At 48.5% G+C, this 25,344-nt stretch overlaps 1 protein-coding gene and 1 long non-coding RNA gene across 2 annotated transcripts in view; both read left to right on the top strand.

The window, feature by feature from the left end:
* Nucleotides 1–25,344, top strand: part of MYO1D (myosin ID) — a 361,445-nt gene that overhangs the window by 331,298 nt on the left and 4,803 nt on the right. The window lies entirely within an intron of this gene.
* Nucleotides 6,313–25,012, top strand: LOC120866351. Its single transcript, XR_005721642.1, has 3 exons — nt 6,313–6,324; nt 7,133–7,139; nt 21,554–25,012. It is a non-coding gene; the product is annotated as an uncharacterized LOC120866351 (long non-coding RNA).

The following is a 25,344-nucleotide window of genomic DNA, read 5'->3' as shown; positions in this document are numbered from 1 at the left end:
ACGGGGGTGGGAGGAGGTGGAGAAAAGAGTGAGAAGCAGGCGGAGGCATGTGGTCTAGTACAGCTGAATAACCCAGCCTCCTGTATGTTTCAGTGGGTATCACTGAAAGTAGGCTCCCCCCGGCCCAGCAAGCTGCCTCATCCTCCCCGCTTTCTTCCTGAAACCCCCAAGAGACCACGGCCCCCATTTCTCTAATTGGAAAGCTGGGGCAGGGGTGTGCTTAAGGAAACTGTCAGAACCAGAGCCCACCACCCTGTCTCTCATCCGAGACCTGAGAGTTCTGGGGCAGAGAAATTTCAGTCCTGGAAGCTGAACTACAGCTTCCCTTCTAGCAGGGTTCTGGATTCCACACTCACCTGGAGCAGGTGCTAAGATAGTGATGCACGCAGCTCAGGCGTCACACCTACAACTCCAGGGGGTTTGGTGGGGGAGTTCTCGAGATCACCTGAAAAAGATGCAGGGAATTTTAGAGAGCACCTGACGAGAAATTCAAGTAACACTGACTGGAAATCCACCCACGGCAGCTGCTCTCCCCAGCTGCATGCCATGTGGTGACCACGTTGGAACAGTTTTGACTCAATGAGGCTAAAAATAACCAGGAATGTAAAACCCTTCAGGAGTCGGGTCTCTAAATGAGCTAGCCCGAGAAATCCACAGGGGGAAGGGGAGGGGGAGAGGGGAGGTTTGTCTTTGGGCCACTGGATCAGTGGTCAGAAGAGTTATCACCTGAGTGGTTGACCTAACACTCCTAGACCCGAGGACCTTGCCATTCCCCTTCCAGATCAGTGGGTTGAACATTGTGGTACCCACTTCACAGATGGTGAAAAACATATGGCTCCCCCACCCCTGCCGTCCTGCCCCGAACCCTTTCAGACTGAGGCTTGCTAATCTCAGCTCTAGTCCAGGGGACTTCCGATGGAAAATGAAAGTAACGAACGCACAGATAACTAACTTCCTCCTTATTCCCATCCTCCACCTCGGCCCCCGGTAGCGTAGAGAGAGCTTGTGTGGCTCTGCTAAGAAGCAACCCTTTTTTAGTTGTGAAACTGAGACTGGGACTTTCTCACCAGTGGAGGAAAGAGTAAGGTGACATCAGAAGGAAGCACGCTTCACCAGAGACAGAAGCAAAAGGATGCTTTTTTTTTTTTTTTTATCGTGGGAAATTCAAAAAGATATAGATACTCATTTACTCAAAGAAAATAGATATGCTTTTCCATGCAGAGAAACTACCCATAACTATTTTTTACTGCACTTTTCTGGTAAGAAAAAATGAAGCTGGCCCTGGTTGCGTTAGCTCCGTGGTCTTCATAATAATAGTAACCCTTATGGCGCGTTTATGCTCCAGGCACTGCTGAGAAAGCTCTTTGCCACTGATCACGATTTTTTGATCTTCACAAAAATCTACATGCGAGGTGATACCACTGTTCTCCCCATCTCATGATGGAGGAAACTGAGGGCTGGACAGGTTTAGAAGTTGGCCCCCAGGCACCCAACTTGTCAGTGGAGTAGTTATTTGTTCCCACCAGACTCACTGAAGAACTGGTCTCTGAATAGTTCAGTTCCCCAGCCTCTGGGCCATGGATTTCCTGTCAGATCAGCGGCAGCATTAGATTAGAGATAAAGTGCACAGTAAATGCAGTGCCCCCGAATCATCCTGAAATCATCCTCCCTGCATCCATGGGAAAATTGTCTTCCACGAAACCAGTCCAAAGGATGAGGACCGCTGCTTTAGTTCACTGCCTCTGGTTTTACTATTTTGTCACAAAGACTAAATGGACCGATTTTTAGGATCTTCTCAATTTCCTGTGAAGACTTTTTCTGTTCTGTATTTGCATTTTGCTCTTTCTTTATTGGTGAGACTTGGTATTTCTGCCCTTTCCTTGCCTCTCTTAAAGTAGATGAATGGACGCCAAGTTGGAAACCTGAGGTCTAGGTGTCAGTTTCACTTCCGCCGCCACCTACTAAGTGATCTCACCCAGTTCACGGCCTCTTTGGGCCCAGCTCCTTATCCGGAAAATGAAGCTGTAAGAGTCTAATGAAGGGCTATTCCTGTACTGAATACCCACCATTGTCTTTCCTCTCACCCCTCCTGTCTGTCCATGCCCTCATCTCTCTTCTTTCCTTCTCATCCTGGCCACTAGCAAGCTCTCAGGCCCTCTGTCTTCTGCAGCTTTAGTCCTCTGTCTTATAAACGGCGGGGATGCAGGGGACGTGGTGTGAGAGCACATCCTTGTCAAGAGGTCTGGGGACTCGGATCATAAGGGGATGGATGAGCAGGATGATGTAAGTCAGTGGAAGGCACAGGTGGAGTTGGCCCTCCTCAAAAGTCTAGGATAAATCAGTCTTGGCTTTGGGACCTCTCCACCTCTGCTCTGGCTTTTCCTTGGTCCCCCATCATTGGTGTCCTCACCCTGCCCCTTGGCTTCATACCCCAGTGCCCTTTGTACCAGTTCATCCTGTCCTCCTCCCGTCTCACCCCATCTTAGCATCACGTGGTACTTGTTCTGTATGCCATTCCTCAGGACTCTGCTCTGTTTAGCAAACGGTATGTCTCATCTTCCTAATACATTTACCCAGCATCCCTTCCAAGCACTGTAATGCTCTAACTTGTCTTAAGAAGCATCTAAAAAAATGAAGAAGGCCTTCAAGAGATTAGAGTGGTTTGGGGCAGAATTCCTTTATTCTGATCATCAATGAGGCACCTACTTTTGGTCCAAAGATTTTCTAGCCCTGAATCCAGAGCTTTCTACTCATGAATAGGCGACAACAACAGGCCTCCTGTGGTGAGATGGGAATTGGGATGGCAAGTAGGGGGTTACCACATTATGAATATGTGAAATAGTTCAGGGAAACTGCGATTTATTTAATCCAGGTTGGCTGGTTAGAATTCGATGGACAAAGAAGCAATCACGAGCCACGTCTCAGCCCGTTAAGGTTCTCCCAAATCATTTTAAATTATTGGGCATTCATTTCACTAGTGTCTGTATTTAATACTTAATACTCCTGGAAGCACCAGCTACTGAGCAAAGGAGCAACTTATAGGAGGCTGTGAAAATTCCTCTTCCTTTAACTTCCTCAGAGTTCTTTGCAGTTTGCTGATGATTGCGTGGGAACCTGTGGGCCTTTATCACACAGTCGGCCTCTAAAGGGAGACTGCTCTAACGTCCGCCAGCAGAGCACTCCTTTTAGACTGCAGAAATGGCGTGCACCGCCTGGGCCTTCGCATCCCTATTTTAGGTGTGTTTCTAAGGAGTAGGTTGGTTGTCATGGTTTGGAAGAACTTCTCCACCGTCAGGATGCTGTAACACTAGGGGGAGGCACGGCCCATCTGTCCCTAAGGGAGAGGTCTGGAGGAAATAAATAGACAGCCTTCTGGCTGGAATATTCTAGATGTCTCCCTGCTTAAGCAGCCCTCAAGGTCAGAGCCCCTCTCAAGGCCCAGCTCTAGAATTCTCAGCTTCAAGAATCGAGGCTGGGTCTTTTTGGTCAGTCCTCTGAATGCTGCGTTGTCAGTAGGCCTTACTGAGCCAAAGGGGGCTCATTCCCCACTCTGTGTTCTCAGCGTCTTAGTCCTTCCATTCCCTGTTTATTCTCCACCTGCCTGGAAGATGAGCTTTGCCCTCATCTTTGACAATAGTCATCTCAGAATTCTGGGATGCAGGAATGATTGCAGTCTGCATTTATTATTTTTATTCACGATGTTTCGGTCCTGGCTGTGGCAAGATCTGGTTGAGAAGTCCCCTACCCTACCCTGGGAATACCAAGAGCGGCTTCTCAGATTATCACCAAGTACTGAGGACTCTTGGAATAGACATAGTGCCTGTCCAGATACATGGACCCTGGTCTGTGGGTCAGGAAGGGGCGCTCTGTTCAGCTGGAGATGGCGGTGCCCTCTTGTTCCTGGGAATCGCAGAGTGGCTGGGAGCCAGCTCCTGCCAGCCCACACCAGCCTGTCACACGCCTATTATTAATCAGCATCCTCCTTTATTTTCTCACCAAGTGTCATGCTCCAGATCCAGGCAAGATGTGTCATACAGGGGAGACTTCACCTGGTGGATAAGAAGCCATATGTTCCTGCCCACACTTTGCTGAGTTTTCAAAAACTTCCCAACCACAGCCGTGGGTCTTTGTTTGCCTTCCTGGAGGGGCGTCGGGGGCACTGTGCTTCCCGGATGTTTCTGGGCCTGGTCCCTGTCACACGCAAGAGGCTGGTCTTGGGAAGCCTTCTCTGCAGATGTCCTGTGTGCCAGTGGCCGGGGCATCGCCCTTGTCTGGGGTGTGGCGAGTCCATGGTGGGCTCAGCAGTTGCCAAGGTGATTAAGGCCAATTTCTGCCCTCAGGTTACAGTTTCGTGAGCTTTCTCCTGTTTGTGTTGAAATACAGTTTGAGCGAGAATACCATGGGGTGGAATTTCAAGTGCCAAAAAAAAAAAGTACAGATTGATTTTCTTTTTCTGGAGCAGGCAAATTGCCACGTGTGGCAGACTGCTGCAGGGTGGTTCCCGCGGGCCTGGGTCTTCAGGGTTTCCACTCATCCTATTTCACCCCTGTCTTCACCGTAGCCCATCCTCCTCCCCATCAGCTATTTCTAGCTAATTCATAGTCCTGGTTTAAAAAATAAATAAGTGAAGGCAAGAAAGAAAGCAAGCCTGTTTGCCCAGATATTCCGTTTCTTGATGCTTTTTGGCTTAGGCCAGTCACACGCCCTTCTAACCCAAATCCCTATTCCCATTCCCTTTAGGCAGTCCGGTGAGCTCACCAATATGCCAGCAGATGATCTAAGCCCCAAATCATCACCTTCTCTAGAAAAACAAACAAACAAAAACAGCCGGAAGGAGGGAGGGCGGAGGGGAGGGCGGGGGCACGGTAAATGATGCGTACAACTACAGCTAAAAGGGGCCCCTCCGCGCCGCCTGGGCCCTCGGCGGGTGGGCGTGTGTGTGTGTGTGCACACGCGCGCACATTTTCCACCCACTGGCCCCAGCACACGCGCGCACGCGCGCGCGCACGCACACACACACCCCACCACCACCACCTCCCCCCCCTCTTGCTCTGGGCAGGCGGCGGCATTTTAATGTCAGATGGAATTGCTAAGCCCGCGTTGCCATGGCGACCGCGGGAGCGGCGGAGCTAAAAGCGGCAGCCAGGCCGCCGCCTCCCCCGCCGCAGCCCACCCGGCGGTGCAGATTCGCTTTGTCTCGCTAGCTCCCCGCATCCTCCTTCCCCCCCAACCCCGCCCCCCGTCTCCCCTCTTCCCTTCATCTGCCTTTTCCCTCCCACTTTCTGTCCTGCCTCCCCTCCCCCTTCTGCCCCGCCCCCACGCTCCCGGGCCCCAACAGCCGCAGGTTGGGGACCCCTGGACTCAGCGCCCCCCGCAGGGGCCTGATCAAGCCGGCCGCTCCTCTCACCCGGCGGCATAGAGAGGCCCGGAACCGTCTGTTATTCCCGGGGACCTTAACGCCTCACTAGCCTTTTCAAAAGAGGACGAAGAGAACAGAAACTGCCGTTTTTCCCGCACCTGAACGGATGCCCTTCAGCCCGTGGTCTGTCTGTCTGGCCCGTGGCCCGCTGTGGTCACCCTGGCAGGAGAGGACCGGCCCCGGCCCCCTACCCCGCCGCTCCCCAGAGGGACTGAATCTGACCGTCATGGAAACGCACTTGCCTCACCCTCCTAGGCCTCAAATAACTCCTGTCTAGATGGGGTTTTGCTCCCCAGAGCAGAATTACCAGGGCTTCCAGAAGATGAACTCTTGACTGGGGTTGCGGGGTGCCGTTAGCATCCACATAAGCTGATAAGGAAGGGTGCTGAGGCATAGTAAGGATCCCCAGCCCAGAACCCTTCTGTCATCCCTCTGTCTTGAGGGAACATAGCAGCTCGAATGGCACTGGCTGGAAATGTCAGACTGGCTCAAGGGAAAAAAAAAAAGATTGGTGCCACGCTATTGCAGTGTCTGTAAGAAGGACACACCACGGTTTAACCAAATTTGTTAAAATAAAAAAAAAAAAAATAAGAAAGAATTTTCTAGACACCACCTGTATCCAATAGATAGTTAGGTATTGGGTTTAACGGGATATTTTGGAATGACTTTTCCCATGTTCTGAAGGTCACACCTAACATGTAAATGACAAAACCCTGATTAACAGCCGGAAACCTTGGGCCACTCTCACCAGGGTCGTGAGTCAGTGGTACTCCAGTACCATCTTGCTTCCATCACACACCTTCACTATCATTCCCACATCTGAACTGAAAAGTGTGCCTTTCAGGTGGTTAAAGGCTGGGGTTTTGCTTTCACATCAGCCCTCAGTGATATGTATGGATATGTATGTATCGGCTGCCTGCACACAGAACAATGCCTGCGCTGATACACAGTAAGTGAGACTGTGAGTACTACTAGGGAAGTCTTCCCTAATTCCCCCGAGAGTAGATGAGACCAGAGTAGGGTCCCACCATATGATTCCAAAGCATTCTGCACTTTTTACATTCAGAGCGCTTTCCAGGATTAGGGATAAACAGTGATGAGTGGGTAATTCTTGTTTATGTACGTCTCCACACCAGACTGTAAGCTTGCTGAGGGAAGGAACAGCACCTATCTTTCACGTACGCCCCTTATCTTCAGGGGCCAGCACACAGGCAGGATTTAGTACACATCTGTTGAAGAAAGAAAGAGATGAGGAGTGGACCAGAAAGAGGTGCTGTCAGTGATGGGGCCTGAGGCTGTCCAGAGGGTGAGCCCGGGGTACCAGGAGGGGCCCCATCTCCATCATCTCTTGTGAGCTTAGTGACCCTCCAGAGGCTCCATCTTCCCTGCACAAAGTACCTCTAGGAAGCTGTCCTAAATAATTCGTGTGTATCTGGAATATGTCTGAAACTCCTCATAATAAAAAGCTTGATGAATCAGTTAAATCGTAAATGAGGGGAACTCTGTCATTTGCCAAGCCAGCCCTGAGCAGGTGACTAAAGCCCTGACCCAAGGCAAGGCCAGGCCACCCTTCTCCCAGTACTTCCCAAGGAAGATGAAGGGTTGGTGCTCTGAGGCAGGGGCGCGCAGGAAAACCACCCAGGGCCTTAAGACACCAACATCCAGGACTTCCCTGGTGGTGCAGCAGTTAAGAATCCACATGCCAACGCAGAGGACCCAGGTTCGATCCCTGGCTCCTGAAGATCCCACATGCCAGGGGGCAACTGAGTCTGTGCCCCATAACTGCTGAAGTCCATGTGCCTTGGAGGCCATGCTCCGCAACAAGAGAAGCCAGCACACTGCACCTGGAGAGCCCCTGCTCGCCACAACTAGAGAACGCCCGAACGCAGCAGCGAAGACCCTGCACAGCCAAAAATAAATAAAACTGAGAGAAAAACACCAGCGTCCAGGGGCCCACAAGCAGACTAGCTGATCAGAGCCTCTTGGAGCAAGGACTGACCACTGCTTTTCAGATGCTCCTCTGACGATTCACATGCTCAATCACGTGTGGCTCTGTGGGACCCCAGAAATGCAGGCAAGAGGAGGCAGGAACACTTAACACTCCCCAAACCCAGAGATTCGATTTCAGCTATCAAGCTGATGCTGGTACACTTTAGGCTGAACAAAGAGATGACTGACTTTAGCCCACTTCGGGTTGTTTCACCACTGTTCATAGAACCTCTCTTTGCCTTAAAAAGCCCACGGGTCCACTCCTTTGACAGTCATTTAAAAGAAATCTGTAACTGTCTAATCAGGGCATGAACCATTTTTCAGACTTGCCCAGGCAGCAGTGACCTAAATATTACTCAGGGTGTCTGACTTCCAGCCCCAGAGGAAGAGCGTATTTGGTTTGTTTTTATGCTGATGAAGTTGAGCCAGTAATTCAAGGTCCCCATGAGGGATGGCTGAATCACTGGATGCTATGAGTTTGTTCTTTAGACCGAACACCGTGATGTCGACTTATTATTGTTACTCAGTTTTCAGTAGAATCACTTATGCACTCACTCAGTCTAATTTGTGCCATTTTTTAATTGATAGGTGCTAAAATGAGCAGAATCTGGAGGGCTGGGTGGGAGGGGCCCTGCCCATTTATACCAGCCAGGTAGAAAGAGTAGATCTCTGGAAAATGTGACTAACCCATTACGAGCCAGCAGGCGTAGCAGCAGATTGCTCCACTGTCTGTCCCAGGTAACTCAGCAGGCAGTAAATAAGGCCTGTGTTAGAAGCCATGAAAGCTGTCAACACACAACAGCAAGGAAATCTGCCTAAACTGCCCACGGGCGTATCCGAGGCAATTGACTTTCCACTAGCAGTGTGTCTGCCCCCAAGGTCAAGGCAAATTTGGCAAGAAGGCACATGGGGACACTTTGCCTTGAAATCTCTTGGGAGACCCGGATGGGCAGGGTTAGTCTTAAGGGTTAGTCTCGGGCACTTCAATCAAATTAGTGATGGTGGAGAGAAATTCTTCAGGGTAGCAAGGAAAAAAGCACAAATGTGGTCTAAGCGAACCCACACTGGCTTTCCCAGCCAGCAAGCTCCAGCCTGGATCCAAACAACCCATTTCTGGGAACTTAAAAACCAAGAGAGCAGTTGAATGGTCTCGAGACCCAAACGGGGCTTTTGATGTGTCTCCCGGCAGCGGCAACACAGTGAATGGTTTCTGTGATGTGGGATGCCCAGGCGAGCAGGCCTGGACCACCGCCACTGGCTCCCCTCTCATCATAGAGCCAGAAATAGATGCCACATCCCAGGGATGGGGAAGTCAGGCTGCATGGGACATTTCATCTGTTGGAATATTGTTCTGCACCACCCAACAAAATTACCGAGTTCTCAGTTCTGTAGCAGTGGCATTGAGTAAGAGTCTGAAAATTGATGCATTATGTTCTAGCTTAAAATAGCATATGCAGAAGGGGAAAAGCAGGGCTGTTAAGATGTGTGCAGGACATACTGATGGAAGGACCTGGGCTGCCTCTGTTATTACCAGCATGAAAGGGTCTGTTGGAGCACAGGGTGGGTCTTCCATCCAAAGCATTCAAGTGGTAAAGGCTTCGGGACCACAGCGAGTCTGGGTACATTTTTTTTTTTTTTTAGCTGGCATAACTGAGCCCAAACCCTTCTGTTCTCAAACAGGTGGTAGAAAGTGGGCAGTTTGTTTCTTTTCATCTCACTGTTCTGGGTTGGTTCATGAGGTAGTGGCTTCTGTTTTAACCCTGTTGAATTCCCCTTAGAACAGAATCCCCAGCTATGTGCTACCTAATCAGATATTCCGCACTGTGGATTACGGTTGCCTGGATGGGCTGCGAGGCTTAGTGAGAGTGAGGTGGAAAATGCATAAAAGGAACTGTGTTATCTGCCCCCAAGAAGAAAGTATCTTTTGTCAGCTGAGGTGGGATTTTAAAATATTCAAGAACAAGTGAAAAGGGCCTTCTGGAATTGATAAGCTTTTTCACCAATACAGCCCTAGGTAGGAAGTAGCATAGTTGATTCCTAAAGGGCCATCTGTGGTCCAGTGAAGAGGCCTTGAGGTCCAAGGACAAGGGTCCTTCCAGCCCCTGTATCAGTTGTTTAACCAATATTCTAAACATAAGAACCTCCATCATTAGCGCACTTGACTCAGGGACTTCCCTGGTGGTTCAGTGGCTAAGACTCCGCACTCCCAATGCAGGGGGCCTGGGTTTGATCCCTAAGCAGGGAACTAGATCCCACATGCTGCAACTAAAGAGCCTGCATGCTGCAACCAAGACCTCATGCAGCCCAATAATAAAAATAAATATTTTTTTAAAAAAATGGGACATCGCTGGTGGCCCAGTGGTTAAGAATCCACCTTTGGGTTCAATCCCTGGTCAGAGAAGTAAGATCCCACATACTGCAGGGCAACTAAGCCCACACACAACAACGAAAGATCCCACATGCTGCAACTAGCCAAATAAATAATAAATAATTTTTTAAAAACACTTGACTTCATAACAGATGTTCAAAGGGCACTTACTCTGAGCTGGGCATCACCCTAGCCACTGTGTCAATGTATATTTTCTCCTTTAATTCTCACCAGAACTCTTTAGAAGAAACCATTCCCACAGTTAATTATCCCAGTTCAGGAAGCCAAGCTTCAAAGGATATGTGATCACCCAAAGCCATACAGCTGGATTCACACCCTAGACTGGCAGATTCCAAAGGCCTGTTCTCTCCACCAGGCCTATTGTGTCCTGTCTTGATTAAGCAACATTACTAGAAATACACGGAAGCTGGAAGTACCTGTCTCTTCCCTGCTGCTGTCGCCAGCTGGAATGTCAGACTTCTGGGGTGTTATAGCCCAAATTCCCAAGGACTGGTTATCATCCACAAGAAATTACTTTTTCCAGGTTCACCAAGTAGTCTGATATGCAAACCGCCCCTACATGGGGACTTGAACTTAACTGTTCAGTAAACCATAATGTGCCAAATGTCACTGGACAGTGACGAGTTTCCGGCTTCCTATAGTCACCACAATTCTAGAGAATGTGACCTTTTATTTGCAAAGCAAGAATTAGGCCTTTCTTTTCCTTCCCCCCGCTACTCCACCTTTATAATTTGCATCATTGCTCCTAGGAATGCTGCTTTTGCGGTTTGGGCATGTTCAGATAAAAATTCCTGAAAAGAGTGGTGGGATAAGTATCAAAAAGAAGACCACTGGATAAAAAGTAGGACTTCCCTGGTGATCCAGTGGCTTAGACTCTGAGCTCCCAGTGCAGGGGGCCCAACGCCTGGTCAGGGAACTAGATCCCACAGGCCACAACCAAGAGTTCATGTGCTGCGACTAAAAGCCCCCATGAGCCACAACTAAGACCCAGCACAGCCAAATAAATAAGCCCTTTTTTTTAAGTTAGACATGTTAAAGAGTATCAGGTGGGTGAGAATAACAGGCCGCCACACGTACTGTTTTAACACCAATTGTCAAAATTCGAGGCTTGTTTACTTAATATAGCACAGCACCAGGATAATATTGTAAATACCTGTTTTATAATAGAATTTGCTTACAGAATAGGTCTGGGAAAACAGTTTTGATATATGATCTGCCTCATGATCACACGTTCCTTTAAGGCAGAGAGAGCAGTAAGGCATATGTTCCCGAGTAAGTCTTCATGGCATGCAGAGAAACCCTTAGGATCATTTTCCAGAGGAAGCAAAACTCAACATTGTCCAAATTCAAACTCACTCTCTGACACCCAGGAATGCAGAAGATGCTCCCTATTATCGTCTAGGTCTGGTCGGTCACCAAATTCTTGCTCTGAAGCATCTCGCAAACTTGCCCTGTTTCTGCCTTAACAACCACAGGCCTTTTTCCTACCTGATCTGCCTGCTTTACAATGCCCCCATCAAAGGATTAACCTCCAAAATATACAAACAGCTCATGCAGCTCAATGTCAAAAAAAAAATCAAAAAGTGGGCAGAAGACCTAAATAGACATTTTTCCAAAGAAGATATACAAATGGCCAACACAAGATGCCCGACATCACTTATCATGAGAGAAATACAAATCAGAACTGCAGTGAGGTATCTCCTTATACTGGTCAGAGTGGCAATGATCAGAAAATCTGGAAACAGTAAATAAATGTTGGAGAGCGTGTGGAGAAAAGGGAAGCCTCTTGCACTGTTGGTGGGAGTGTAAATTGATACAGCCACTGTGGAGAACAGTATGGAAACCAAAAAACAGAACTACCATATGACCCAGCAACCCCACTCCTGGACATACACCCTGAAAAAACCATAATTCAAACAGACATGTGCACCCTAATGTTCACTGCAGCACCATTTACAATAGCCAGGATATGGAAGCAACCTAAATATACATCAAAAGATGAATGGGTAAAGAAGACGGGGTATGTGTATATACAATGGAATACTACTCAGCCATAAAAAGGAACAAAATTGGGTCATTTATAGTGACGTGGATGGACCCAGGCTCTGTCATACAGAGTGAAATCAGAAAGAGAAAGATACTGTATATGAATGCATAGATATGGAGTCTAGAAAACCAGTACAGATGAATCTATTGGCAAGGCAGGAACAGAGATGCAGGCATAGAGTGCAGACATCTGGACGTGAGGGGGCGGTGGAGGGTGGGACAAACCGAGAGATTAGCGCTGACATACATACACTCAGATTCTTTACCATCTGAGCCCCCAGGGAAGCCCATATATGCACCACCTAATGTGTAAAATAGCTAAGTGGCTGAGCCCCGTGCTTTTAGTGGGAAGCTGCCGTATAGCACAGGGAACACAGCTTGGTGCTCTGTGCTGACCTTGAGGACGGAATGGCGGAGCGGGGAGCAAGGCTCAAGAGGGAGGGGATATGTGGATACATATAGGTGGTTTGCATCATTGCACAGCAGAAACCAGCACAACATTGTAAAGCAATTATACTCCAGTAATACATTAAAAAAAAAAAATTGGTGCTTTCAGCTATGTAGAAGTTTAAAAGGAGGATAAAGATAAAAATGTTTTAAAATTGAAAAAAAAAATGCCCCCTTTAGTCTGTCCTCGACATCACTTGTTTCCTATCAGTTTCATGTATTCATTCTTTTATTAAATTTATCTACCTTATGCCAAACAGTCTTAGACATGGCAGTATGGAAGAGGGCCCTTTCCCGTGGAGTTAACCTTTGGGAAGAGGGTGGGAGCCACAGGAAGACAGTAAACAAGCCAAGAATCGAGTAGGTCAATTTCAGATAGCAGTAAGGGTAGTCCCTCTCTTCTCCTCTCAAGAATCCTTAAGGATGTCGCCATTGCCTCCAAAACTAAGCCTAACCTCCCTGTTATCTACCCCAACCTCTCTCGCACCACAGTCACCAAAACCACAGTTTCGTGCTAAACTACAGCCCCACCCTTGCATTCCCCGTGTCCTCTGTCAATTTCACTTTTAGGCTGCAAGGCATCTCTTTTGTCCTCCTCTTGCTTCAGGGGGCAGCTGGTCGCCTCCTGTCTTTGGGTCTTGGAGATCTGGGCTGCGGAGGCCCAAGCAAGCTGCAGAGAAGGAGGACAATTAGAGCTGGAGGGATGTGGTCAGAGGGAGGAGACACGCCAGCCAGCCTGGGCGCGGCTGCTGGACTGAGGAGTGGGCGAGGGCTGCTGGACCTGTTTCCCGGGGCCTCAGCACCCCGCCCTGAGGCTCTGCCTCGCTCCACACAGATGGGGAGCAGCGTGAGGGAGAGAAATCGGGTCACGTTCTGGACCAGGGTGCTGAGAGCCCAGTTTATTTCCATGATGCATCTGCATAGCAAAGCCAGGACCCCCACAGCCCTAGGGGGGGCACCCAGGCCGAGAGAAGGTAGGGACTCTTCCCTGCCCCCATCCTGTGCTCCCCGAGCGCACCCTGCAGACCTCTAACAGTGCCGACGTCCACACTGTATATAGCAGCCATCTGTGGACAAGTCGGCCTCCCTCCGCAGACTCTGAGCTTCTTGAGCATGGAGGCTGTTTTATTATTTATCTTGTATCCCAGAGCCTTAGACTCAGATATTAGATGTGGGGCATGTTTCGAGATAATGCTGAGGAATCCCTGAGCCCAAGGGAGATCATTCATCTTACACTTGCCTACTTTGATGACTCTATTTTTAGAATTTATGTCGCGCATGCGTGCGTGCGTGCATGTGTGTGTGGCCACAAACCACCCGAGATGTCCAGTTTTCAGATGGAGAGACAGGGGTCCTGCGAGCTCCCCTGTGCAGTAAGCCACAGCCCCACACAAACAGAAGCTCAAGTGCTTCTTGACAATGGTGAACCAAATAGGCATATATAGAATGATTGACGGGGTTCAGCCCCGGTGGCCCAGGAATTTTTTTAACTGGAGCTGTAAGTTAACGCCTTCTCCGAGAGAGGTGGTGGGGGACAGCCCTCTGTAAAGTCAGAGGTGTAGGTGAGAGCATAAATCAGTAAAGTAGGCAGATTCTGGTTTTTGGGGTAGATGCTCGGGAACAGGGGGTCTCCTGAGGCTCGATCCCGCCTTTGCATATGCCGATGCCTCCTTCCTCATGACCTTTGCCATGGGCGGAGTTCCTCACACTGGCTCCCAGCAAATGATGTTCTCACAACCCACTAAAAATCATCTGGACTTCCCTGGTGACCCCGTGAGGTAGAGAATCCACATGCCAATGCAGGACACACAGGTTCGATTCCTGATTCAGGAAGATCCCCCATCCCTCGGAACAACTCAGCCTGTGCGCCACAGCTGCTGAGCCCGGGAGCCACAGCTGTTGAGCCTGTGGGCCGCAGCTGCTGAAATCTGCGCGCCCCAGAGCCCATGCTCCGCAGCGAGAGAAGCTACGGCAGTGAGCAGCCCGCACACTGCGACTGCAGAGTATCCCCTGCTCACCACAGCTGGAGGGAAGCCCACGCAGCAACAGAGATCCAGCAGCACAGCCATAAATAAATAAAACTGGCTTTTTAAGTCATCTGTTCAAAGGAAGATGTGGCTCCTGGTTCGTGTTCAATCCAGTCTTATTTAGCACCTTCATTAATGATGCGAATAGAAAAGCAGCAGCAGTGTTCACAGAGCTAACTTTGGAGGTGCTGTTAACAGAAGTGTCAGGATAGGAGAAGCACAAATTTAAAGCAGAAAACAGCAAAGTTGCAAAAAAAAAAAAAATGCTTAACACAGCAAAGGGGAAAAAATCAGATATATTTTGATAAAATAAAGCCCCAAAGATTGTAGAGCAAATCACTGAGATGAGAAGGTGAAGGGAGGCCAAGAGAAAGAAGAGGGAAGAGGTGAGAAGAGAGAGAAGGGCAGGGAAAGTGGGATGGACACTACACTCGGGCTCCAGAGCCAACGCCCTCCCGTCGGAAGCGATGGGGCGGCCCCGGCCCCTGGCCCGTGATGCTGCTCTGTCCCCAGCTGCTGTTCCATTTGTTTTGCGGTAAGGGTTTGGCTTGGTGTTATTTTCTTGCTTCTGTTTTCTGTTCTTCTCTCATGTCTGAGGGAGCAGTGGGTATGGTTTTGTCCTTTTAGTTCAGTTTTGAAAGGTTTCATTATCCCTGGCAGAAAGCATCAATTTGGGCATTTGGGGAGGGACGGAGGAATGCGGACTGTTAAGAGTCCAGATTCCAAGAATATAAAGCAAAGCGGAGCATCCTCACCGCCTGGGTCCCTGATGTTCGTGGAAGGGAAGCAAATGCAGTCGCGGGCCATCTCAGGATGTGGCCCATCCAGGCCCCATCCGGCAGTGCCTCGGTCTGCCCTGCCAGGGAAGGGCCTCCAGCACACGAAGAATAGGAACCTTTTGGTTGACAAAACCAGAAACCTCCAGAGAGCAACAGTCCTCGGGGACTCCAGCTGGAAAATCAAGACAGCAGGGCACACCAGGCAACAATTTTTAAAAGCACACAAATCCAGGCACCAGGAGAGCACCCATTCTTTGATGGCCTGCAGTCAACCGAGCCTGAAAACATCAGTGGAAAATGTCCAGGAACAGGACTTCCCTGGTGGCTCAGGGGTTCGGACTCCATGTCCTCCCAATGCCGGAGGCCTGGGTTCGATTTCTGGTCAGGGAACTAGATCCCACATTGCCACAGCTAAGAGTTTGCACACAACAAAGAATATCAAAGATCCCACTTGCTGCAACTAAGACCAGGCACAGCCAGATGCATGGACAGACAGATGGGTATCCAGATGCACAGACAGAAAGTGCGTGTCCAGATGCATGGACAGACAGATGCATAGACAGACGCGTGTCCAGATTTATGGACAGACAGATGCGTGTCCAGGAAGCAGAGGACAGGTGGTGACAGTGGGGGTCCTGACTGTGGGTCAAGATGCCCAAACCGTAGCACCAGATTCGGTATGTTAAAGAATTGTGTGCAGCAGAAATAATGCCCTCGTATGACAACTGGACAAATACCTCAGTGTGCAGACTAAGTGGAATAGGGCTGCAGTCACTCAGGAGACAGCCATAACCTTCCAGGTGTGCGGAGCTCCTTGACTTTGCTAAGCTTCTCTGCCCTCATCTGTGGCGTGGGCATAAATAATGGCAGTGCCTTGTAAGGTGTTGGTCAGACGGATTAAATGAGATGAAACAGGTAAAATGTTGAAGAGAGTGCCTAGCGCGTGGGAAATTCCCTATAAGTGGATCGTTTTGATTGTCAAGCTCTCCCTTCCCCCTAAATCCCTCTTAAAGCTACACAAGGGATGCTGCTAATTGTACCAGCCATAGCCAACCAATAGCTAAGTGATGCTGGGAAGTATCTGCTCACATTACTCAGGAGATTACTGCGAAATGTGCATGGAGGGGTTCCTTGGTGGTGCAGTGGTTAAGAATCCTCCTGCCAGGGCAAAAGGGGACACCAGTTCCATCCCTGTTCTGCGAGGACCCCACGTGCCACGTGGCATCTGAGCCCATGCACAACTACCTGCGTGCCCTAGGCCCATGCTCCTCAACAAGAGAAGCCCCCGCAACAAGGACCCTGTGCACTGCACCCTCACTCACCACAGACAGAGAAAACCCAACGCAGCAAAGAAGACACAGCACAGCCAAAAACTAATTTTTTAAAAAGAAATGTACATGAAGCCAGTGTCTGCTCATCTCCATTCACCCTCCAGAAACAGAAAAAAAGATGATAACATGTTCATTGATGTCATTCCTGGAACTTCTCCAACCTTGCATGTATGTTTCCAAAATCCATCAGTCCAAGTGTCTGTCATCCTATGAATATTTTTGTCTCCCTGAGAATGTCATCAGCAATAGTGAGGGAACACCCAGGATGTGAGAGTTTGGATTTACAAAGCAAAGTAATGATTCACTTTACAGAAGGGTTCTCTAGCTCTCGAACAGCATCTCGGAAATGGCGAGCACCCCTGGGGCCTCTTCATACGCCTTAATCACACTCCACACCTCCACACCGCCTTGCCCGGAGCACAGTGCCAGGAGGGCAGGTTTGGCCCCAGAGCCCAGCCCTTGCTCACCCGTGGTTCCAACTCACTTCTCATCAACCCCGCTTTGAAGAGGCTTGACGTTGCCCTTGGGTCTTCTGGTTAGTGTCTGACATTGAAATGAGTCCCAGCTGCTTTCTTAATGATGTCTCTTTTAAAAATTCATTCTTTCTGTAGACAGTTATGGAACTCCTATTCTGTGTCAGATAGCTGCCCTTAGGAACTCTTGATCAGGGGATGAAAACTGCCCAGAAGCACTTGGGAAGTAGGGGGTTGAGCTAATGATTATATTCTAGCGACTGTTTTAGTAGCGGCGTGCACAGAGGTTAAAGCCTGGGCTCTGGCCCAGATGCCCAGGTTCAGATCTGGCTCTGCTTTCTGATCATGGCAGGTAGTTAGATTCTTGGGGCCTCATGTCCTCTTCTGATGATGGAACTTACCTCGTCCTGTCATGAGGATCTCATGAGTTGCTATTTGTAAAGCACTTAGCAAAAGAGCGTACAGTACTTACTATTGTTATTCTAGTTTCTTTCTACTTGACTTCTATTCGTATTGTATTATCGTCAGATAAGACAGTCTCAGTCTGATGCTAATTCTTAAGTATTTATTGAATTTCTTTTTAGGGTATGGTACCTATTCCAAGTATACTTTAAAATCATGTGTAATACTACTATATGACCCAGCAATCCCCCTACTGGGCATATACCCTGAGAAAACCATAATTCAAAAAGACACACATGCAGGACTTCCCTGGCGGCCCAGTGGCTAAGAATCTGAACTCTCAACGCAGGGGGCCTGGGTTTGATCCATGGTCAAGGACCTTGATCCCAAATGCCAAAACTAAGACCCACCACCTTCAAATAAATAAATAATTTTTTTGAAAGACAACATGTACCACAGTGTTCATTGCAGCACTGTTTACAACAGTCAGGACATGAAAGCAACCTAAATACCCATCAACAGATGAATGGATAAAGAAGACATTGTACATATATACAGTGGGATATTACTCAGCCATAAAAAGGAAGGAAATTGGGTCATTTGTAGAGACGTGGATGGACCCAGAGTCTGTCATATAGAGTGAAGTCAGTCCGAAAGAAAAACAAAAACAAATATATGGGGCATCTAGAAAAATGGCACCGATGAACCTATTTGCTGGGCAGGAATAGAGACGCAAATGTAGAGAACACACTTGTGGACACAGTGGGGAAAGGAGAGGATGGGATGAATTGAGAGATTAGCCTTGACATATATATACTGCTACTTCGTGTAAAACAGATAGCTATTGAGAAGCTGCTGCATAGCACAGGGAGCTCAGCTCGGTGCTCTGTGATGACCTAGAGGGGTCGGATGTGGGGTGTTTGGGGGGAGTCCAAGAGGGAGGGGATATATGTATACTATATAGCTGACTCACTTTGTTGTACACCAGAAACCAACACAACATTGCAAAGCAGTTATACTCCAATTTCAAAAAATGTGTATCCTCGAATTGTTGAATATAGTTGAGCACACAAAGCTTATTTATTTGGTTCAAATCTATATATTAATTGGGTTCAAGTCTATGTTCTTTTAACATCGTCTGCAGATCTGTACGTTTTGGGGGAAAGTATATTAACATCATTGACTATTTGCGGACACGACTGAAGCGACTTAGCAGCAGCCAGCAGCATTATATCTTTGCACATGTCACGCCGTCTCATACAAATGTATTTGCTTTCTTCTGGAGAGTATCTTCCTAGTTAACAACTCCTTGAAAAAGGAGAGCATTATCTCACCAGTTCTTTCCCAGCAGCAGCGCAGTCTGCCAGCTTTCTTGTGATTAACATTTGCCTTGCATATCTTGTTTCTTCCCTTAACTTGTCTTTGTCAATAGGCTAGAGATGGGTCTCTTGCAAATAGACTTCTAGCCACATTTCTCAATTCAGTCTGAGAACTCCCTTTTAAAACATTATTGACCAGGGCAGGCTGGGGTGGGGTGGGGGTGGTTCTTGCAGAAATTAACAAGTGTGGCCAGCAATTTATTATGCAAGTGAATATTGAAACACTGTAGTCAGTAACGTTCAGGTAACAAAAGACATGCTTCCCTGGTGGTTCAGCGATAAAGAAGCCGCCTGTCAATGCAGGTGACACGGGTTCCATCCTTGGGTCGGGAAGATCCCCTAGAGAAGGAAATGGCAACCCCATCCAGGATTCTTGCCTGGGAATTCCCATGGACAGAGGAGCCTGGCGGGCTACCGTCCACGGGATCGCAAGAGAGTCAGACACGACTTAGCAACTAAACAACAAAAGACGTATTAATGTGTCTCTGAGGTTAACAGGGGTTCACGTCCGTGTCGGCTTATGTTCCCTCGTCCCCGCGTTCCTTCTTTGCTCCTTTTGCTCGCCTTTCTTCCTTCCATTAAGTGAAGCAGACTTTCTTGCCCCCCTTCCTTCTGCTTCCCTGGAACGTGCACGTTGCACTCTTACCTTCTCATTTGCCATCAGTTGCCTTTACTCTTGTGCTTGTCTGTGGAGCCTGAACTTCACCAGTCTCCTTACCCTCCTCCCAGATGAGACCAGGACCCTGGAACAGTCTCCTGGGACCACACCCCACCTCTCACGTTGCTCTTCTCCAGGATGTTCCGCGCTGGTTTGAAATGCTCAGTCGCCTTCATCAGTGCTGTGTTTACCGCTTACTGTGACTGACCTGCGTGTTTCCGGGTGGGTCTGCTCCCAGCACATCGCCTGCACCATGCTTTTCCTCTGGATTCAGTGTCTTTCCTGACGAACAACAGGGTCCTTCTTTACCCGAGAGCTGAGCATGTCCAACTCACCGTCGTTGTCTGAGAAAGCCTTTCTGTTGGCCTCGTGCTCAGGTGGTGGGTTGGGGATAGAATCCCAGGTTGACAGATATTTTCCATAAAGCCTTTGATGAGTCTGTGTTTTCATTTTTCCCTCCTAGTGGATGAGCAGGCCTGTGATTCCTTTGCGAGCGGTGTCTCTTTTCGCCCTGGGTGCTCAGGTTTGCCCTGCCTTTGGGAACCTGCAGTGGATCTGTTTTTCAAGAGGCCGAGAGAAGAAAGCTCGAGGTTTTCTTTTTTCTTTTTTACTGGAAAGCCCTCTTTGTGTATACCTTCTCACACTGTGGCTCTGTGCCTCTCTGCCACGCTGGAAGGCGGGCTTCTGGTGACCGGCAGCCTCACACTGACCTCAGCCCTGGTGCCTGCATGTCCTTGGCGTGGCATCCGCTGACATCCCATCCTGTCCTTCTTCCTGACCCTGGAGGATCACCCTTCCTGGCCTGCAACCTCTACTTTGATTTTAAATATTCTTCCTGGGGAATCGTGTTCTTGTTGAAGACATTTGTACACAGTGGGCAGAGCTTGTCAGCTCCAATCACACTGTTGGAAGCAGCACCATTGCCTGCTCGGGGCTTCGAGAGAACAGGGGGCACCCAGCTCAGTCTGGGGGTAGGGAGTGGGAGGCAGGTGGTTCTGGAAAGCACTGGGGAATGACTGAAGAGGTTTTTAGCAGCAGAATGACAGCATCTTTTAGTGCCTTTAAATATCTCTCTGAATGTTGTGGGGAGGGGGGTGGGAGGGGGGTTCATGTTTGGGAACGCATGTACACCCGTGGTGGATTCATGTCAATGTACGGCAAAACCAATACAGAATTGTAAAGTAAAATAAAAAATAAATAAATTTATTAAATAAATAAATATCTCTCTGATGACAACGAGGAGGACATGTTTGAAGCGGAGTGCAGGGCAAACCGAAGACAGGTTAGGTTAGGTGGCTGTGTTCATAAGTAGGAAAAGGGGGCTGGGGTTCTGGGCAGTAAGGGTGGCAGCGGAGAGAGACTTGACAAAGTGAAATAAAAGAGAACTTGGTAATGACGTGGGCGGAGGAGGGACCCAGGCTGAGCCGGGCTTCCTGGCCCTTGTGATGGATGGATGATGACACGTCTCCCTGTGACAGGCTCGACAGGAGGAGGGAAGCAGTTTGGGGAAGGGGCCAAGAGGATGAGCTCAGTGTTGGACACAGACAGGCTCAGCTGTCTGTGGCATATCCAGGGGATTTGTCTAGTCAGTGGCTGCACCTATGTGCTTGGGCCTCTGGCTGAGACAGGGGGCACTGATTGGGTAATTGTCATTGAAACTACAGTTATGGGTGACACCCTGGAGGAGAGGGAGGAGGTGTGTGTGCTCGCTCACTCAGTTGTGTCCAACTCCCTGCAATCCTGTAGACTGTAGCCTGCCAGGCTCCTCTGCCCATGGGACTTTCCGGGCAAAAACACTGGAGTGGGTTGCCATTTCCTTCTCCAGGGGATCTTCCTGACCCAGGGATCGAACCCAGGTCTCTTGGATTGGCAGGCGGATTCTTTACCACTGAGCCACCAGGGAAGCAATGCACTGAGGGAGAATGTATAGAATGAAAAGGCCCAAAGATAAACATATCTAGGGAGCAAGGAGACAGTTCTGCACGATTCCTGCCGCTTCTCGAGGCATCTATCTGACGTCATCCCCTCTGGCATCCCGGGCCAGCCACCCACGCTCAGGTGGCCCCCGTGCGTATCTCGGGCCATTCACGCTTGCCCAGCTTCCTGTCAAGGATGGGCGCCTTAACAAGGACCTACCGTACAGCCCAGGGAGTTCTGCTCAGTGTTACGTGGCCGCTTGATTGGGAGGGGAGTTTGGGGGAGAATGGAAACAAGTTCCTTTGCTGTCAACCTAAAACCATCACAACAGTGTTAACTGGCTGTACTGGCGGGCTACAGTCCAAAGGGTTGCAAAGAGTCGGACACGGCTGAGGGACCACGCACACACACACACAAGAGAAAATAAAGAAGAATGGGTGCCTTGAGGTCGGGGGCTGCATCCTACCCTCTTCATGTTCTCTTTCTCTGGATGGAGCCCAGCCCATCGTGGGTGCTTGGTAAATCTCCACCAAGAGGAGGAGAGCGGGTGGGGGAGAGATGGGTGATGGGGCTGAGAGGGGAGAGCCCTGGGGGAGGGTGTCCCTGCCTGGAGGGGAGGCGTCAGGGCCACAGGGGTTCTGCCCACCAGACCGGGAGAGGCAATGCAGGCTGCATGGGGTCCTCAGGACATGCTGCCTGCCCAGAACCATTAGTGACTTAGTCCCAGTGGTGTCACAGGACTTCCCTGGTGGTCCAGTGGTTAAGAATCGGCCTTGCAGTTCAGGGGACGCAGGTTCCATCCCTGGTCAGGAAAATAAGATCCTGCAAGCCTCGGAGTAACTACAGAGTCCATGTGCTGCAACTGAGACCCAATGTAGCCAAGTAAGTTTTAAAAAAAAAGAAAAAAGTTTTAAAAATGGTGTCACCCCCCCCAATTCCTCACCAGCCACAAACCCAGAGAGGACCCAGCAAGCCAGGAGATGTGACCCCCCAACTCAAGACTGCACGGGCGCTTGGATTCTCAGACTTGCTCGAGGAGGGACCGTGGTCAAAGTGTCCATTTGACCCTGACAAAAACAGAAGTAGCGTTTCCTACAGCAGGATTTTGAAAGCAGCCCTCTGCGGTTTGACATGAGCAGAAGGACTCATGTCAAAGGACTTCCTTCTTGCAGGAAGCAAAACGTGTAGCGACCAGCTGCAGACACGAGCGGGCCAGGGCCCTCCCTGGGAGCTGGAGACCCTGCACTGTGCCCCGGAGGCATCCAAGGGGAGGGCGGCCTGTCCTGGTGAATCTAAGGTTTATTGTGAAACACTACCTGCCTCACCGCTGCGAAAAGCTTCTCTTTATGACCTGCCTGTGCTTGGTGCAAGGCAGGTTTCCTCCCACCACATCCTGTGACCAAACACAGAGATCATTGCGTTAGCCCCAAAGTCTCTGGAACTGCTGGCCACTCCCCCAGAGGATCCATGCATCAGCCCACTGCGCTTCCCCTCACTCACATCCCAGTTCCCTTTCAAGTGTACAAGTTAGAGCTCCAGCAGGGAGCCCAGTCAGGAACAGAAGGCAGGGCTTCCCTGCTGGTCCAGTGGATAAGAATCCACCTGCCAATGCAGGGGACGTGGGTTTGATCCCTGGTTGGTCCAGGAAGATTTCACATGCTGAGGGACAACTAAGACTTTGCACCACAACTACCAAAGCCCGTGCTCTGCAAGAAGAGCGGCCACCATGATGAGAAGCCCACACCCCCCAGCTCTAGAGTAGCCCCCCACTCACCACAACTAGAGAAAGCCCTCTCACAGCAACAAAGACCTAGCACAGACAAAATAGATAAATTTTTAAAAAAGAGAGAGAAGGTGGCTCCAGTCCCGGGCTGCTGCGGGGCAGGGGTCTGGACAGCAGGGGACGAGTTCTGGGCTGGCTCGGCCCCTGGAGACACTGGCGCTACCACGCTTAATGCAGGACTTGTCAGCACACGGCTGCAAGGGATGCCCGCGGATCCTGTTTTGTGTTGACCCATGGATTTCTCTGATGAGCACAGGACTGGAGGAAACGGAAGCAAAGTAACTTGATCAAGGCCATTTGTCTGCAATGATGGCTTGGAACAGATGAAACGAGATGAAAGTACCCGAATTCCACAGTTTGCTGAGCCATTAAATCCGGTAACAGAAGATGGGGAGGAAAGCCCCTCCCCCTCACAGCCAGCAGCCTCCATCACAGCTGTCATCGGCAGCTATAAAATCTGCTCTCTTTTCTTTAAAAACTAAGGACGGTCCACTGGTTCTATGAAGGTTTCCAGTGTGGTGAAGCTCCAGCAGAAGATGTCACTGGACGCCTGCAGAGAATCCACTCCCTTATCTGCCTTTTGGACCCTCCTGCGCTGGTCTGTCTTCAAGATAAGCACAAGAAACCCCTCGCTGGCCTTAAAACCATATTGGTTTGAACTTAAAATGCTGAGAAAAAAACATGGTTTGAGGGCAAGTTCTTACATTTCCTTTGGATCAACCCACTTAAAAAAAAAATAGTGGTAAAATACCCCTAACTTAAAATTTACCATTAGTCACAACTAGTACATTCAGGGTTGTACACCCATCACCACTGACTAGTTCCAGAATGTTTTCATCAAAGGAAACACCCCAACTCCTCTGTTTTCTGTCGCTATGAATTTGCTTATTCTGGACCTTTCATATGAGGGGAATTAGATAACATGTAGCTTTTTCTGTCTAGCTTAACAAGGTTTATCCATGGTGTAGCAGGCATCATTACTTCATTCTTTATATGGCTAAATAATATTTCATTGGACCACATGTGTTTGTCCCTTCATCAGCTGATAGATGTTTGGGTTATTTCTACCTTTTAATTATTGAAGTATAGCTAATTTACAATGTTATGTTAGTTTCAAGTGTACAGCAAAGTGATTCAGTTATATATGTGTATATATTATTTTTCAGATTATTTTCCATCATAGTTTACTATAAGATATTGAATATAGTTCCCTGTGCTATATAGGAGGTCCTTGTTGTTTATTTAATTTATGTATAGTAGTGTGTATATACTAATCTTCTAATTTATCTCTCTCCCTCCCCTCTGTCCCCTTTGGGAACCATAAGTTTGTTTTCTGTGTCTGTATGTCAATTTCTGTTTTGTAAATAAGATTTTAAACTTTGTACCAAGTTTTGGATGACATACATAAGTGATATATTTGTCTTTCTCTGACTTACTTCACTTAGTATGCTAATCTCTGCATCCATCCATATTGCTGCAAGTGGCATTATTTCGTTCTTTTTTATGGCTGAGTAACATTCCATGTTATATATGTACCACATCTTATTTATCCATTCATCTGTCAATGGAAATTCAGTTTGCTTCCATGTGAACAGTGCTGCAGTGAACTGAGGTACATGTATGTTTTTTAATTATGGTGTTTTCCAGATATATGTCCAGGAGTGGGATGATGCTATAAAACTCCTAGAGGAAAACATAGGCAGAACACTCTTGGACCTAAATTGTAGCAGTATCTTTTAGGATACTGTCTCCTAGTGGAAACAAAAACAAAAATAAACAAATGGGACCTAATTAAACCTGAAAGCTTTTGCTTTCAGGAAAACCAAAGGAAACCATAGACAAAAAGGAAAGACAGCCTATAGAAAGGGAGAAAATATCTGCAAACAATGCTACTGAAAAGGGATTAATTTCAAAAATATACAAACAGCTCATAGAGCTTAATATCAAAATAAACAACCCAATCAAAAATGGGCAGAAGACCTAAATAGACATTTCTTCAAAGAAGACATACAGATGGCCAAAAGGCACATGAAAAGATGTTCAGTGTTGCTAATTTTTAGAGAAATGCAAATCAAAACTATAATGAGGTATCACTTCACACCAGTCAGAATAGCCATCTTCAAAAAATCTACAAATATTAAATGCTGGAGAGGGTGTGGAGAAAAAGAAACCCTCCTACACTCTTGGTGGGACTGTAAATTGGTATAGCTGCTATAAAGGACAGTAGAGGTTCCTTTAAGAACCAAAGAGTTACCCTATGACCCTAAAATCCCACTCCGAGGCACATGTTAGGAGTTTTATAGTA

The sequence above is a fragment of the Oryx dammah genome, unplaced genomic scaffold (genome assembly GCF_014754425.2).
Source record: "Oryx dammah isolate SB20612 unplaced genomic scaffold, SCBI_Odam_1.1 HiC_scaffold_8, whole genome shotgun sequence".
Classification (NCBI taxonomy): Eukaryota; Metazoa; Chordata; class Mammalia; order Artiodactyla; family Bovidae; genus Oryx; species Oryx dammah.
Note: the sequence above shows the minus strand (reverse complement) of the source record. Positions and strands in the feature narration are given on the sequence as shown.